This window comes from Malus sylvestris, chromosome 11 (assembly GCF_916048215.2).
Source record: "Malus sylvestris chromosome 11, drMalSylv7.2, whole genome shotgun sequence".
In the NCBI taxonomy this organism is placed as follows: Eukaryota; Viridiplantae; Streptophyta; class Magnoliopsida; order Rosales; family Rosaceae; genus Malus; species Malus sylvestris.
In genome coordinates, this window is record NC_062270.1 from 27,048,945 (window position 1) to 27,065,644 (window position 16,700).

Consider the following 16,700-nt stretch of genomic DNA (forward strand, 5'->3'; position numbering starts at 1 on the left):
AGTGGCCATACTTAGTTAAATGATCGACAACAACCAAAATAACTATGTAGCCATTGGATGGTGGCAACCCTTCTAAAAAACCAAGTGCAATGTCCTGCCAAATGCCATTGGGAATGGGAAGAGGATACAGGAGACTTGGCGGTTTAATCGTCTCATTGTTCTACCTTTGGCATTCCGGGCAAATGGACACAAGTGCTTGATGTCCTTACGCATACATGGCCAAAGAAAGTTGTGGAAGACACGGTGGTAGGTTCGAAGGAAACTTGAGTGACCCCCTTGCAGTGAAGAGTGAAATCCAATATTTTTGTACGCCACTATGATGAAAGAGGGACAAAGACACGCTACTTGTAATGAATGATACCATTAACCAGTGAGAAACCTCGAACACTTGAGTTTGGTGTCTGGATTAAGGAAGGCCAGAGATGTTGGACTTATTGGTCTGTCGCATACGATTGCTGAAGTGCAGGAATGCAATCAACAACAGGGGAGGATAACCCCATAAGAGGGAGCAGTTCAAGCTGGCGGGAGAGGTCATCCGGGGTACCATTTTATGAACCCGGTCTATAATCCACCATGTAATTATATCCGAGGAGTTTCACCCGCTATTTCTGTTGTTGAGGTGTTGAAATACGTTGTTCTAAGAAGTGTTTTATGGGTTTGTGATTTGTCACGATACGAAAGTGTTGACCCAGTAAATAATGTCTCCAATTTTGCACAGCGAAGACGATGAGGAGCATATCTTTGTCATAGGTAGGGAGGCCAGGATTACAACCAGACAAAGCCTTACTAAGGTAAGCGATGTGGTGACCTTCTTGACATAGAACAACACCTATACCTATACCCAACGCATCTGTTTCAATTACGAACTGTTTATTGAAGTCAGGAAGTGTAAGAACTGGTGTAGTAGCAAGTGCCTGTTTAAGCTTATCAAAGGCAACGGTGGATTCAGCTATCCAAAAGAAATTACCCTGCTGTAGCATGTTGGTTAAGGGCTTAGCAATAAGGCCATAATGATGAACGAATTTTCGATAATAGCCCGTTAAACCCAAGAAGTCGCAGAAACCTTTGATGGACTGAGGTTTTGGCCAATCAACAATGGTCTGTATTTTGGAATTGTCAACTGCCACCCCCTGTTGCGAAATGGAATGTCCCAAATAATCAATGGTGGCTTTCCCAAAAGAACATTTGGTAAGCTTGACCCTCATGCTGTTAGAAGACAAAATTTGAAAAACAGTCTCTAAATGGGAGAGGTGAATAGCCAATGAAGGACTATACACAAGGATATCATAAATAAAAAACTAATACAAACTTATGTAAGTAAGGCCGAAATATCGAATTCATCAATGCTTGAAAGGTGGATGGAGCATTGGACAAGCCAAAGGGCATGACCAAGAGTTCAAAATGACCATCATGTGTGCGAAAAGCTGTTTTGGGAATGTCTTCTGAACACATCCGAATTTGGTGGTAGCCGGACCGAAGGTCTAGCTTAGAGAATATGGCAGCACCATGTAATTCGTCAAGTAACTCGTCTACCACAGGAATTGGAAAACGATCCTTGACAGTGGCTGCATTTAATGCTCTATAATCGATGCAAAGATGCCAAGAATCATCCTTTTTTTTTTCACTATGAGATCTGGAGAGGAAAATGGGCTACTACTATTCCGGATGACTCCCAAATGAAGAAGGTCATGCACTTGCTGTTCTATTTCAGCTTTTTGGAATGGGGATAACAATATGGATGTACATTGACAGAGGTAGTATTTGGTAATAAAGGGATTTTATGGTCAATGAGCTGTTAGGGAGGGAGACCCTTGGGGATGGAAAATAGGTGTTGATATTGTGTGAGGAAAGATACAATGGTGAGGTGGGTATTAGAAGGTGGGGAAAGTGACGGTTCGGTGGGTGGGGTGTGGTGGGTGGCTGGAAGGGTACTATGGAAATATGGTTATAATGAGTGATAAGTTGGAAATAGTGGGTAGGCAGTGATCAAGCCTTGAAGTGTATAGGTCGTGCCCTGAACATTGAAGATCATGGTTTTGTTTTTGAAATGCGACCTTATAAACCCAAGTGATTCTAACCACTCTGAGACCAAAATGAGGTCATAGGCAAGAATGTCTAGAAGTAGGAATAAGCCCATAAGGGTGTAACCTTGTAGTGTAATTGAGACATTAAGAGCTCTCCAAGTCGTTGTAACTTGTTTATGGGCGGTTGTGGTGAAGTGAACAGGGTCAACTTGTTCAGTTTACAAGTCTAATTGATGGGTAATATCAAGGTGGAACAAATTGCAAGCATCGCCTGAATTAATAAAAACAGAAATAGGGTGGGATTGAATAGAGCCTTTTAATTGCATAGGTTAACCCATGGTAAGACCCAGTATCGAAAAAAGCTCCAGCATGTGACAAGCAGTATCGGGAGGTGGGTGGTCCTCCGATTGGCAGTCATGAAATTCCGTAGTGTCATCATCTGGGCTGGTTGCATCAAGTAATACAATCATGGGAGCTTTGCATTTATGTCGTGGAACGTAAGGTTCTGAGCAATTTAAACATTCCTTTTTTCGTATCTTTTCTTGGACCTTAGCGGGAGTTAACCTCTTAAATGGACCAAGAGGGGGCTGTGGTGATTTAGGGGTGGGAAGGGCGGGTGTGAGTGTAGGGTTGGGTGGTTTTGAAAAAGGTAGAGGAAGGGTATGGTCGAGAGTATGCCGGATGGGACGTTCATTTGGCCTGATTCTTGGTTTCAAAAATTTTTGCTAATTGTTTAGCTTGGTGTAAGGAATCCGGTTCCAGTGCTAAGACATCATGGCGAATGTCCTCCTTGAGGCCACCCAAAAAGACATGTTTCAACTGATTCTCGGTCCAATCAATGATCCGACACGATAGCTTAGTAAAATTAGCAATATACTTATCCATAGTGCCTATTTGTTGAATGTGGGTGAGTTGGGATTCAATATTGGCCCTATCACCTCCACCAAAATGTTGGAGCAACAGGTCAACAAATAAGCTCCAATTATCTCGGCCATATCGCTGTTCAAAATGCCACATCCAAATAGATGAATCAGCACCAAAATTTCATGCTGCCACAAGTACCCATAGTCGACGTAACGTTCGGCCATGGCTAACCAGCCATAAGGGTCATCCCCATTAAAACGAGGGAGTTCCATTTTGATGTTTTTAATGGGATGGGATGTGTTTGTGTAGAAAGGTAGGGTTATAGGTGTGCGGGGTGCAGAAACAGGGGTTAGGGATGGGATAACACGGAATGAAGGAGAAATAGGTGAAAGAGAGGTGTATGAGTGGGGTAAGAAGATGGAGGAAGAGGGTTGTGGCTGCTGGGAGTAGGAGGGTCGACTTGTGATGGTAGATAGGGATGGTTGGGGTCGGGGTAAAATGAATAGAGGTGGGGATTAGGGCGAGATTGGGAGTTGGGGGGTTAGATAAGTCAAGACCTGAGAATATGATGGTTAGACCGAATAGGGAATGGAAGGATGGTTGCATGTTGGATGTAGCAAGGCATGTAGAGGTGGGGTTAACTGGGGAAATTGAGGTAGAGGGTTAGGGAGGAGGGTGAGTTGATTTAAGGAGATGCAACTCATCAAGCATCAAGGATTGGAAAGCTGCGAACTGAGTAGTCATGGTGTTTTGGAATGATGTATTGGAAGTGGTGATCTGATCTAGAGTCTTTTGGAAGGAAGCTTGCTAAGTTTCCAGGGAAGAAAATAAGTCACAGACATCTTCTACCTGGTGGCGAAGATACTCATAACGAACATCAACTGCAGCGGCTATGGCGTCGGGGTCAGAGCCCGGGAAATGGGTGTTTTTACCCATGGGTCGCTAGGCTCTGATGCTAATTAGTACGCCCAATCGGATCAAAAGTTGAAAATGAAATAATTGTAAATAGTGCAGGAAAGTTAAGTAGAATAAGGCAAGAATTTGAGGCAAATGGAAAAAGAGATTTCATTCATTCATCTTATGTCCCTAAAGGGCTGATCATTACACATTTATACCCCAACAAAAGAGTAAAACCCTAGCTAAGGATAATGGGCTTAAAAGATGGGACCAAGCATTTATTCACAAAAAGGGCATGTGCTTAAAGAAAGGTGTGAGGCCCACTAGCAAGTCCTAACACTAACCCACCTGAAAACATATTGGGTTAGGTGGCAAGTTGGTCAAATGATGGCCCGACCATCATGAGTCAGCTTACGATTTAAGTGTCAATCCCGCCCAATCCGAACCCATGCCAACCCAATCAAATTTGAAGGCCTCCATAGCTGAATTTGGTAAACAATACTCCCAGAAATATGAGTTTGTTACTGTAAGGCCAAAGTGAGGTAAAACATCAACCACAAAGTTTGCTTTCTTGAAAATGTAGTTCCATCTTATGCAAAGAAATTCAGAGGCCAGCCTTCTAATATTCATCACAATTGATTTAAAGTGCCAAGGAGTATCCCAAGCGCCTTAATTTTACTAAATAATACTTTGGAATAACATATCGCGATGCTCAATTTGCTAAGAAGTAAGCAATATTTTCGTTTCCACGTTAGCTTGAGATATCAAAGAAATTTTTTCTATGTGCTGGAAACGATGCACAGTACACCAAGTGTTTTATACATGTGGTTGAATTTTTTTTGTAATATCCAACCACCTGTAGTAAAGCATGGAATATTCAGATTCATAAGGGAATGTTGTCTGCAATGGGAGATCCTTATAATATATCCCTAAATCTTAGGACTAAAATATTAAAAAATCATTGTTCATTTTGTTGGAGTATGGCCATTGAAAAAACTAAAAAGTTGTCTCTACTTGATTTCCGAAAGTTTCAAAAATAAGGGAAGCTGCAACAATGACTATAAGCATTCACGTATATGGGTTCAAAAAAACAAGGAAAAAAACCAAAAAAGAGAAGTTGATGTGCAACATTTCCACATGAGTGAGGTTTGTTTTACACTCAAAATCAACAGTGGGTTCATTCTTCAAGTCCTTATATACATTCCTCACATTTGATGGTTTCTTGGTTTCTTTAAAAGATCCGACAAATCCCTATATATTAAGAACTTTGAGAACTCTTACTTTGGGCCATTAAACGCCTTTTGTCCCTCTATTTAGACTCTAGAGACTAGACTTCCTTCAGTATCCTATTAAAATGGCTCTAATGACCACTGTTATAAAAATCCCTGCCTGGGCGCTAGGCGCCTGGCTACCGCCCTGATTAATGCCTAGGCATTTGAAAATTAAGAAAGGGGCGCCTAGACCGCCTAGGCACCTGCCTAGCTTGCCCAGACCCGCTCAGGTCGCGACTCAGTTAAACACAAAATAGATAACTTTCATTTTGCATTTTTTTTTAATAAATTGTAAGAAACTTGTTACATACTTAAATGAACACATATTATATCCTTATTCCCCATGTTTTTGTTATGTTCCAATACTTCATAATATATTATATCATTCTATTTTATAGTTTATAAATAAATTATATATATTTAAAGTATATTTAGATACTTATTTATATGAAATATAATAGATTCACTTAAATCCATCAAAGTGCATAGGTCCTGGCCCGGCCCGCTGCTCGATTAGCACTTTTAGAACCTTGCTAATGACACTTGCCTGCTGAATCGTTTGTCCAGCACATGAAAAATCTCTCGAGCCATAGATCGCAATGCTGCTGAGGCGCACGTCGTACACGACGCACACGGATCAAACACAGCAAAGGGTTTGACGTCGGACGTTTTGGATCTCGTATTGATCCAACAATTCATCCACTTGGATCAGATCAGAATTGTGCTTGTCGGTGAGAACACGCATTCGCACAACCTCCTCTTTCCAAAAATAAAAAATAAAAAAGTACAGTAATGGGACATAAGACTAGCGATTGAGATGTTCCGGACTTTTCCAAGAAGTCTGAGTTGGCTCGACTGAGGAAACCAAAATCCCGACATGCTTATTCTGGTCAGTTTTCTGTTTTGTTTGCTGGTGGTTGTGTTTTTCCATGTTCTGATTCTAGAGAGAGTGTGCGTGCGTGATCATTCTGTTAAGTTAGTTATTTCAGTTAATCCGAAAGCAATCCTCATTCCTCAGGTTGATTAAGGTTGTTTTCATTTCATTTGCGCTTGTACTACTGATTTTGTTTGTTTGTTTGTTTCATTACAGCAGTTAGAATATAGGTCATTGAAATAAATCCCTAGTTGTTTTCATTTCACTTGCGCTTCTACACTGTGCTGCTGCCCTGTGTGTGTTGTGTGTTGTGCCACTACCTTGTGATACACAAGGTGGCCCGAATCGAAGTACATATGAGCGAGAATGTTGAGTATATATGGAAAGTCAGATCAACAAGAGCAGTAGTAGTGCTACATATGACATGGAAGAGACTAATCTAATAGTTTTGGTATGGGGGACTGAGAAATCTGAGAGAGAGAGAGAGAGAGAGAGAAAAAAGGGAGGGGGTGGGGGGTGGTGAGGAGGAAATACTAATCTAATAGTTTAATGTCAGAAATTTAGAATTCAGTGTCGGAGGAAGTATTTGTACAAAACTAGCAAATAGAGCTTGGTTTCTGAGAAAATCTTCCATTATATAACACCTATGCTAACTTGGTTCAAACTTCATTGTTATAAGGCTTCCAGTCCCGCCTGATCTGCGGTAGCAACTTCTTCGTAATCAAGTCGGGTCTCCGTTGTCTTCATAGAAATATAAACTAAAAACCAGCTAGGTTTTATTTCTTAGGCACTGCAACAATTACCAACATTTCAGAAAGAAAAATTTCATCATCTTTATTTTGAACATCCATCATCCGTCATCGTCATCAAATTTGACTCTGTCATTTTTAAAGCTACTGCCCACTTCTACTAGGGCATTATCATGGTAAAAAAAAAAAACATGCACATGTAAACCAAATTAAACCAAAGTTTGTGTTTAATTAACACAATGTGTTAAAAATTATTGCGTATGAAATCTTTAACAAGAAAATACTCCTTATTACTTGCTTATATAGGTTATAAGGTGTGCAAACAACAGAAGCACTCAAAGGCATCTGTAATCTTGGAGCCTGTGACATTCCGTGTAATATAGAAAAACATTTGAGAGCTTTCACACGTTGACTCTCCAGGAAAAAAAAAATCCTGATTCCACCACTGGAGCCTGCAGTAGTTATTTCAGTTGATCTGAAATTAACCCCCAGCTTAAGGTTTTCATTTCACTGCACTGCAACTACTGAGTTTGTTTCTATCAGTACACTTACTTATAAGCTTGATCCTTTGTGCATTCTTTACCAAATAAAATATGATCAGAGGAATTGGTGGATTGTGATTTAAGGGTTTCATATTTCCTTTATAAGCTAATTGTTTAAAGATTGAAACTTGAAATGTCGAAAACTGTTGTCGAATGGAGGTACATCTGTCACGACTTGGCTAAAAGTGTCTAGCTACATATTCCTATGCAGGTCTTCTAGTTTTCTGAATCATCGTAATGGCCTCGAATGAGAGTAGATCCTTGGTTTCAGGACTAATAGACCCTTTATCTCAAACAAATAAAAGGAATGCTCCAAAGGGTAGAAGAATTCGCCGTTGTAGAAGTGCTCCTCTTTCAGAGTATATAAAGTTAGAGGCAGGCTTTGCCTCAGGTCCACGTACTGAATCCTTTTGTTGAAATATACACCCAAACTTTCTCTTTGTAGCTGCATTCTTGACTGTCTACTTAGGCATAGGAACTTTATGTTTCTACCTCGTCAGGCACCAGCTCAAGGGAGAGAAGACAAATGGACTTCTTGATGCTGTTTATTTCTGTATTGTGACAATGACCACTGTCGGATATGGAGACCTTGTACCAAACAGTGTTCTTTCAAAACTACTGGCTTGTGCTTTCGTCTTTTCAGGAATGGCTCTCGTTGGGATGATCTTGAGCAAAGCAGCTGACTATTTGGTAGAGAAGCAGGAATTATTGCTTGTTAAAGCCTTACATATGAGTAAAAAAGTTGGGCATTTTGAAATTCTTAAAGATATTGAGACTAACAGTCTGAGGTACAAATGCATTGTGATCTTTATCCTTCTTTTGCTGCTCATAATTGGTGGCACAATCTTCCTAGCTATTGTTGAGAAATTGAGCCTTGTGGATGCATTCTATTGCGTTTGTTGTACCATCACAACTCTGGGTTATGGAGATAAGAGCTTTTCGACTCAAGCAGGGCGTGTTTTTGCAGTATTCTGGATATTGACAGGTACCATTTGTTTAGCTCAGTTTTTCCTCTACATTGCCGAGCTAAATGCCCAGAGCAGACAACGGGCATTAGTAAAGTTGATTCTTACTCGTAGGATGACCAACGTAGATTTGGAGGCAGCTGATCTTGACGATGATGGCTCTGTTGGGTACGTGAAATTTTTCTTCAAAAACGTTTGTGTATTATGGGATTATTATTTCTGAATTCTTATCTGCTTAGATGGTTTAATAACCAAATTTCGACGTGCTTCCTCCTCTTTCCTTTTACATAGGGCTGCTGAATTTGTCATATACAAGCTCAAAGAGATGGGGAAGATTAGCCAGGAAGATATTAGACTTGTAATGGAGGAGTTTGAAGATCTTGATGTTGATCAGTCAGGAACGTTGTCAACATCAGATATAATGCTTTCGCAATAACCTCAAATCAAGAAGTAACTCTGGCATCATGCTCTGAGTATTCTGAGAGGTGTCTTTGTAAGTTCGTGATTTGTATGATTGCTGACGCTTTCTGTGATGTGAATTTCTTTACTATGTCCAACATATCTCTTCCTATATAAAGACTAGGTTAAAATGGTTCTGTTCTTTACCGTGGTTTTCAGGGTTAATACAGTCATAGACATAAAAGCATTTTATTGCCAAATACTTGGTTCATGGCTTCTAAAGTGTTTTATTTACATGGGGGGTCAAATGCAGTTCAATTTTTTTGCATTAGGATAGATTTGGGGGCTGTGCATACGCGATGTGCGTGCAGTGTGGTGAGGACTAGTGAGAGCAGAGAAGGTTAAATGTGGTTTTAAGTGTACATTATGACATATGCTGGTTAAAATATGGGTTTACTTATGCAAATATTATCTGCTTCTGCATTGATACTTATCAGCATATATGCAATGTTCATGGTGTAGCATGTAGACATTTATCTTTTGTTTTGTTTGAATAATACATTTCTTCTTTGTACTTTTTTTGGGAGAGAGGCAATATGTCACTGTTGAATCTGAAACGAGTAAACACTACAGGACATGATAAATTTAGTTTTTTCGGAAATGGCAAAATCTTTGGCGCAAGGAGTTGACCCGTATCCTCTTGACTTGGTTCTTTCTTGTGTCGACAAAAGTTCATTGATATACAATAACCGGATTGTAGCGGGTATTGTTTAGTGTTAACACTGTGATTCTTCACATGGAATCCTATTACTCGTTTAGAATGTCACAGTGGCGTACTCGGAGCGTAAGTTAGGTCCTCCTTTTTTGGGTTCTTTGAGTTGTGCCAGGCAATAGCAATCCAATTTTTGGATTGTGATTTTGTGGATCAGATCTGAGCCCATGAAAACTCCGCAAGGCAGCTGGAAAATGCCTCTGATAGTCAAAAACTGAAATGATTGTGGGGGCCCACCACCATGTGGTCCCCACACATTTGGATGATCGTGCAATTTCTTGAAATCCTTCAGGTCGGCCAGATGGGAGATATTTCAAAGGATGGATCCACAATTAGGTACCATACCATCACATCACAGGCATCTAATGCTCACTTAAAATGGAAAAAGGATCCGCGCCAGATCCTTTTTCTACGGATCCTAGGAGTTTTGGTGATCATGATTGTTTATCGTATATCATGCGATCAGTTTTTATTAAATACTATTTATATTTAATTTTAAATTTTAAATTTTGAAATAATTTCTGACCGCACAATTTACTATGAACGGTTACGATCACGGACTCACTAGGATCTCTAGGAAAAGGATCCGACGAAGATCGGATTCTTTTCCCTTAAAATGCATGACATGTCCCACATTACACTTTAAAAACAATAATTATTATTATTATTAAGAAAGAGGAAAGAGTTCGAAAATTGAGAAGTTCCGATTCAACATCCTATCCACTAGAATATTGAATAACATGCATAACTTACATTACAATTGATAGAATATAGAGTATACTATACAAAAAATGATTTTAACTCACTTTTTTTTACCAATGCATACTCTTGTTTATTTTTATCTCTAAATTAAATAAAGCAAACAAAAATTAAAAATAGAGATAAAAAAAAGGAACTGTTATCGGTACTAAAAAAATCACATTTTGCACTCTAAACTTTCTATAATTAGAATGAAAAATACACTTGTAAAAAGTGTAGAATGAAATTTTAAAAGTGCTAATGACACTTTCCATAAAAATACATGTGCAAAAAAAAGAAAAATGTGTGCAAAAATCATTTCCGATATCATACCACTAGTATGTAAGCATATATTTTTGTTTTGTGGTATGAAATTATAGCGTGCCATTGATTAGTTTGAAACTTCTTCCATCAACCATTCCTTTTTTTTTTCTTTTCGGTGATCATATGCTATGAGCCATTGTTTGGTGTGGAATCCCCACGAACTATTGATGGATGTGAAACTTACCAAATAGATCTGCATCAACAAGAAAAACTTACCTATAACTGAGTAATGGGATAATTATTTACGTGGTGACTGTTGGAAGAATAATATTTTAATATTGTAAAACACATAAGTTTCACTTTACATGAATGATTATTAAACACCACATGTTTACAGCGGTGGATCCAAACTAGGGCGAGTGTGTGATTATCCTAACCTCATTATTATTACACATGAAAATGTTTAATCTTCACTATTAGTGTTATTTTTTATCATGGCTATCATCGAAGCAAGATGTCGGATAAAATACCTCAAAAGAGGCCGATGCATGGTAAGGAACCAACTGAGAAAAAAAACGGGTTCGGCCTTTATTTTGCTTATAAAATAAAATTTTCTTGAATCTGTCATTACACGTGAATAACTGATTCTAACAAATGGTACTCATACGCTAGACTTGAGTGAAGTAGCACTATAGAAAGGAGTGAAATAGCAAAAACTCAAAATCTTATACCTGAATATTGTAATGGCCCCTAATAGCAGTGATGCAGCGACCAAAATGCGAATTGGTTGATTGATAAATCCGAATACCAATCCTCAATTGGAGAATTGATGATAAAACAAAAATACGCGAACTTCGTAACTTTTCCTTGTGGATTCATTGATTGTCAAGGACAATACCAAACTTCACAAGTCCTAAACCTCTTGTCGATTCACCAAGAATGCCAAGAAATTTACCACACACTTTGTTGATTCTTTGAGCGAGAATGGCCAATGATCGTTGAGGTGTCTATTCCTCGTTAATGTCGTTAGGATATCCAAGTGGATAGAACAACAAGAATGAAAAAGCTCTCTCAAACTGCACTCAGTTTACAACTCAATTCATCATAATCTTCATCCTTCTTCTAGAACATAAAATACTCAATTTATAAAAGGGTAATGCTAGAGAGACTAAATTTGCGGAGTAAATGATGTGTCACCAATAAAAATAAGTACGTTTATCAACATTTATGTAATAAATCAATAATCAATTTTCATGATCTTTAGTTTCTAAAACTTTGTCTATAAATTTAGTCTCTCTAACATTATCCTTTATAAAAGCTCTAACTCCCTCTTAATATTACTCATAATTAATACATCATTACTAGAATGAATGAACTCATTAAGTTAACCCTACTTAATCTACCCACTAACATATATTTATTACATTAAATAAAGATTGAGTTATCCTAAATCAAGTAGATTAATACAACAAAAACGTTTTGTCGGTGTTAATGCGCTTGTAACTGTTCAGGAATCTATGCATAGTACACTGGTCTTATCTGTAAGTACAAGATTTCAACGGAAACGAAGATAATAAAATGGCATTAAGTCCAGGTACAACCTTGGAGAAGCTCCTCACTGCCTCAGACGCAATTCAATCACCCCATCAATCACAACAATTTTTAATTGCACTACATTTCGTTTCGTGTAAGTAACACAAGCAAATATAAAAATTATAGATAAACTAGGTTCTCATCTTTACTTTTACTACTTTATTGATTAAAATTTTATTCCTTTTCAATTTTTGATCAAGATCCTTAGTATTAATAACATTATTAATTATTTCAATAATAAAATATTTTTTATTTCTAAATATATTCATTTAATGTTAAAAATGTTACAATTAGTATATTTATATTTATGGCTAAATTTTTTATTACATCTTTTTATTTTTAGTTTGTACCCATTTTTAATTTATATCAATTTTCTTTTCAGTTTTTATTTGTAGCCATATATTAATTTCTTTTTGTGCCCATACTTTTTAAAGTTTTATTTATATTTGTACCCATATTTTTTTTATTTGTACCCATTTTTATTTTTGTTAAATGTACCCATGCTAATTATATGTACCAATTCATGTAATTTTTTCAAAATTTTAATCTTAAAATGTACTCATTCTTAAATATACCAATTTGTTATATGTAAAATGTACCCTTTTTTTTATATATAAAATCTATTCAATTTTTTTCTAATCCATTTTTAAACTTATATGGGTACATTCTTTTTTCTTTGATTTGAGAATGTGTCCATGTTAAGCTTAATTGAAGAAATTTATTAATATTATTAAGCCTAATATCTTCTCTCTCTTTTTTTGGTGATTTTGAAGAATGTACCCATGTTTATATATATGCACACACACACACAATAGTATATTTATATTTTAATATTTTTAATCCCACAAATTATGATTTTTTTATTTAAAATCTCATTAATATAAACAAATATAAATATAAATTTTTAATTTAAAAAATATAGTAACGTACATAGAAATAAATTATCGCATTAATTTCAGGGACTTGGATCAAAAATTGAAAACCAACAAGGTTTCAGTCAAAGAATATTCATAGATATGGACCGCATATTCTCTGAATACCCGGATAGGCACGTGCTAGGCGACACCCAAGAGTGACAAAAGCCATTTATTGAATATAGGAGTAATGATTAAGAGGAAATATACGTGAATAATCATTAGAATCTAATAGTAATAAACAAGTTTAAGGAAATGTCTAGAGTGCATGGAATACGTTCTAGTTCAGCAAAAATAAAAATGGGTACAAATAAATAAAAAAATATGGGTACAAATACAAATAATGACACACCCCGACCCAGATCGAGGCATGATGGCTGTCACATGAGGTAACGTAGCTATGAGCACAGTGCGGAAGCAATAAAGATAAGGAAATGCGAATAAATAAAAACCAACTAACTATAGCACTAGATAAGGTAAGGTGCAAGATGAGAATAAACGTGAGTTCACAATCAGAGCATAAGTAGCCTAAGTGCAATCCAGCATGACGAATACTAATTATATAACATCAAAGATAATTCTACATTGGTGATAATCTGTTAGAGCTACAGGGAATTCCTCGTAAGCCACCAACAAGTACTCCTAACTAGAACCTGGAGGGGCGCAAAACAGAAAGTGTGAGTGGGTAAAAACAAAGCTTTTCAAAATCATGTCATTTAGCAAAAGTTCTAACCCTTCGCCGTAAAACCTGTATAATTTTCCAGAAAATAGAATGCATATATACATATACATATCTCAAAACCATGCTTAGAAACGATATTCATAAGTATGCCATGCCAAATATCTCAAAATAACAGAATAAGTAGTTCAGGTGAAATAACATATCAGCCGAATCCACCTAAAGTGACATGTACGGTTGAATCTATAACTTAACAAGTATGCATGCACATAAGTCGGAACCACCTAAAATGGTTTGTACGACAGGACTGGGTGTAAATAAATAAATACGCTCTAGTGTTACGATCACGTGAAGACTGTGTGAATAATCGCGGGTCACCTACGAGTCGGAACCACCTAAAGTGGTCTCTACGACAGGACTGTGCACCTAACTTGGATCCAAGGTGAGCATATGGTGCGAGAAGTGAACATTACGTGAAGGCCTGTGCCCTGGCCACGAGCGGGAGCACTAACACCGGGGTGCAGGTTTATAAATTCTCAACACATCTCACATCATCATCAAATTACACATAAACAGTATACAACTTACCTGAGCGTCCACATCGTCAAATCGTATTTATGCATACTATACTAATTCATATTCTAAGTACAAATCAATAGTCATGGCAATTCAAAACATAATTTCATTTAAATGCATTTTCTTGGAAAAATACTAAGTATATAGGTATATACTGAAAACCAAAAGCACACTCACTAATATGTGGAAGGATCGTAACCCCCGAGCCTTGCTTGACTACGCTCGTCCTCATGATAGGTCTCACCTATATGCAAAACAACTATATAAATGTTATTTAAAGAACATACGCAAAACTAGGTAATAACTTCTCACACATTGCTCAAATAGGGTATTTGAATATACCACCAAGACCTACTCAACCTCAGGAACATCCCCATATTTTTAGAAAACTTTTCCGAGCACCCACGTGCCCTCATGCACCGGCCAAGGCACTGCCAGACGCGCGGCCCATGCGCAGGCACGTGCCTGGCACACCAAACGGATTCCCTAACGGCGTTAGGGAATATTCTGTTAAAAATCAGCATATACCGTTATAATTACCTGACGGCGTTAGAATATTCTGTCAACTTTGACGGAATATTCTCCTCCTTCTTCCTTGGTTCGCTAGAGTCCGGCGCCGGTGCTGCTGCTATTCCGGAAATTGGAAAAATCTTTAAAACTTCATATCTTCTTTGATTCTCAACCAAAATTCATGAATTATATACCAAAATGAAACTTAGGATGAGATGAACAAAACCTTACCACTTTTAGGTCCTAAAATCCACGAGATTTCGCCGGAAAAGACACGATAATCCAACCATCTCTGCAACTCACCAAAACAGGGTTTCCCGACGTCCAAATCACTTCAAATTTCTTCCCCGAGCTTCGTGAAGATGTTCTAAAGCTTTCTAGGGTCTTAAAATTCACTGGAAGGTCCACGATCACGATCGAATGAACAGTGCTCCAAAACTGGGTTTTCTGGTTCTCAGGAAAACGAGGTCTTCACGTCCAACTAGGAACATGAATGAACTCTAGAGCTGGCAAGGAACACAAAACCAACCTTCAAAGCCTTGATCCACAATTAGTGAGCTAGGTTCGAAGTGGTCTGTACGGTTGTACGGAAAATGGATGGAAGCAAAGAGAGAAGGAGAGAGAGAGAGAGTCAACGTGTGTAGGTGTATATGTGGTCCGGATTGGTCCCCAACCAATAACAAGAAAATAACTTACGTTCCAAACACTTACGAATAAAAGAAATGGGTCCAAATCCTAAGCTTAGACCCCACAACACCACAAAACGTTCAAGGGCACTTTAGTCATTTCACCATCGATAAAATATATTTCGAGACGGGCTGTCACAAATAAAACTTTAAAAAGTATGGGTACAAAAAGAAATTAATATATGGGTACAAATTAAAACTGAAAATAAAATTGGTACAAATTAAAAATGGGTACAAACTAAAAATAAAAATATATAATAAAAAATTTAGCCATAAATATAAATATACTAATTGTAACATTTTTAACATTAAATGAATATAGTTAGAAATAAAAAATATTTTATTATTGAAATAATTAATGATGTTATTAATACTAAGGACCTTGATAAAAAATTAAAAAGGAATAAGATTTTAATCAATGAAGTAGCAAAAGTAAAAATAAGAACCTAATTTCTCCTATTATTTAACACAAAGCTCTTTATATTTGTGCTATATAAGTTTTTTTTTCCCAAAAATGCCACATTGCCAGCAAATCAAACATCGCCAGCCTTTTTTTCCCCATAGTTTCTTTCCTCCTTTGAATAACAATGGCATATCAGGCGTGGGATTGAGCGGGGTGCCCTCCACGGAGGATCTGTCCATGCTCATCAGGCGTGGGATTGAGCGGGGTGCCCTCCATGGGTTTAGTGTGTCGGCAAATGGAACCCCGATCTCGCACCTGTTTTTTGCTGATGACTCGGTGTTATTTGGGCATGCGAATGTGGAGGAGGCGAGAGGCATGGTAGAGGTGCTGCGAACATATGCCCGTGGCTCTGGCCAAGCTGTTAATCTGTCCAAAAGCTCGATTTTCTTCGGCTCGAAGACCTCGAACAGGGTGAGGATGAAGATTGGCCGGACCATGGGAATCCAATGTAAGTCTGGTTTTGGTAGGTATCTTGGGCTGCAATCTGATTTTGGTCACTCTAAACGAGTGGTTTTTGAAGAGGTGCGGGACAGGCTTGAATCTAGGCTGGCGGGTTGGGCTGAGCAATTTCTATCACAAGCAGGAAAGGAAGTCCTAGTCAAGGCAGTGGCCATGGCTATGCCAAACTATGCCATGAGCTGTTTTAAACTACCCATTGGGGTATGTAGAGACCTGGAGAAAGCTATCCGGAATTTCTGGTGGAGGGGGAGCGAGCAGAGAAAGGGGGTCCATTGGATTTCATGGGAGCGGTTAATGAAGCAAAAATGAGTCGGTGGGCTGGGCTTTAGGGATATCCAGTGTTTTAACCTGGCGTTCCTTGCCAAGATTGGGTGGCGGCTCATCCAGAACCCGGGGTCTTTGCTCGCTACTGTTCTGCAAGAAAAATATTATCTTGGGAAGTGCTTTACTGAGGCGGGAAA

General features: G+C 38.0%; 1 pseudogene; it reads left to right on the top strand.

The window, feature by feature from the left end:
• The first annotated feature begins 5,606 nt into the window (after positions 1 to 5,606).
• LOC126588366 (two-pore potassium channel 1-like) lies at positions 5,607 to 8,791 on the top strand (annotated as a pseudogene).
• The last annotated feature ends 7,909 nt before the right edge of the window (positions 8,792 to 16,700 follow it).